This window comes from Myxocyprinus asiaticus, chromosome 25 (genome assembly GCF_019703515.2).
Source record: "Myxocyprinus asiaticus isolate MX2 ecotype Aquarium Trade chromosome 25, UBuf_Myxa_2, whole genome shotgun sequence".
Classification (NCBI taxonomy): Eukaryota; Metazoa; Chordata; class Actinopteri; order Cypriniformes; family Catostomidae; genus Myxocyprinus; species Myxocyprinus asiaticus.
This window is the reverse complement of record NC_059368.1, coordinates 32,707,886-32,709,714: the sequence shown is the minus strand read 5'-3', so window position 1 is coordinate 32,709,714 and position 1,829 is coordinate 32,707,886.

Below are 1,829 nucleotides of genomic sequence, written 5' to 3'. Positions count from 1 at the left end.
GAAAATTCTCTCATCATTTACTCACCCTTATGCCATCCGAGATGTGTATGATTTTCTTTCTTCAGCAGAACACAAACAAACATTTTGAGAAGAATATTTCAGCTCTGGAGGTCCACACAATGCAAGTGAATGGTGATCAGACCTTTGAAGCTCCAAAAAACACAAAGGAAACATAAAAGTAAAGGGATTTTCACACACAACAGTCCCTAGAATTTACTCAGAATGGTGCAAAAAAAAAAAAAAAAAAAAAAAACATCCAGTGAGAGGCAGTTCTGTGGATGGAAATGCCTTGTTATTGTGAGAGGTCAACAGAGAATGGCCAGAATGGTTCGAAGTGACAAAGTCTAGAGTAACTCAGGTAACCGCTCTGTACAATTGTGGTGAGAAGAATATAATCTCAGAATGCTATTCTGAGATGCGGGTTGGCTCTGTTTTGTAAAACCATGGTTAATTTTACCCAGATTTTTCCTACTTGTATCAATGTTCTTCTAGGTCCAAATTTTTAGTGATGTGCGCAGACAGGAGAAATATCATCAAAGAACACCTTCGCAAAGGTGTCTTGCATGTTGTCATAATGTTTAGGTGACCTAAAAAGGAAGCCTGTTCACCCAATAAGTATAAATTAGCTTTAAAGGTGCAATATGTAAAATTCAGAAACCCTTGTTATTAATGACACCTGTGGCCGTTAAGTGAACTACAGCCAGCTACCCGTTGCTCGTGCTCGTGCACACACTCCATTGGGACGCGAGCGAGCGAGCATCGACCAAAACAGTGACATAACGTACAAAGAGACCGAACGTGATCCACTGGCATCTTGCTGACAGATGAGGTAGCATAATTACACATTTATGATTGTTTTACTACAAACTTTGAGACTAAACTAAAACTACTTATCAGCTAACATAGCATACTGATACACACATACAGCTACATACTACTGAACTATACCAGACAGTTTACTGTTGCACTGCACTGTTATGTTGCACTATTGTATGTTTTGTATGTCATATGTTGTACTACGATCAAGAAACCAGCATTTTTGCTTAAATTTATCCTGTATACCTGACTTTTAGTATAAAGAGAATATTGTTGAAATTATTTGAAAGTTATGAAGCAAGGTAGCTTGCAATTCGTCAGCGTTAGCAGGCAAGATCAAGTTAGCTAAAATTACACACATCAATCCTTATGGCACTATATTTCACATGCTTTGCATTTATGTAAGTTTACCTGTCCAATAAGAAGAACACCAATTCAGGGTCAGTTTTGATCCCCAAAACCAAACGAAGTTCCCTCCAGGAATCAAATGCCCTGCCGATTTTCACTCTAGTTTTCGCTTGACCACGATCACGTTCCCGCTTAGCCAGATGAGTTTTCAGTAGAAGGCTCTCGGGAGCGCGCAAAAATGTCACATCCTTTGGATTTTCCCGACAAAACCAACCCGCTCCCTTCGCATGAAAATCAGTCTACAGGCTTTAATAGGCAACCTAGGGAGTCCGGGAAGGGCTCATTTTTTAAGTTGCATTACAAGCCGTTCACACATTGGCAAAAAAAATTGAAAATTGCTACATACTGCACCTTTAAGCTGCTTTTATGGTGTTTTTTTAGAGCTCGACAGCTGGTCTCAATAAACTGTTGTTGTGTAAATATTCATCCAAAAATTCTCCTTTTGCATTCCACAATAAAAATAACAGCATACACATTTGTAACGACATGAGGGTGAGGAAAACAATGCCAGAATTTAAATTTTTGGGTAAACTATTCCTTTAACAGACACATGCTGAATAAAGTTTTGTACATAAGGAACAACTCAAACAGCAGAGCAGTAGTCG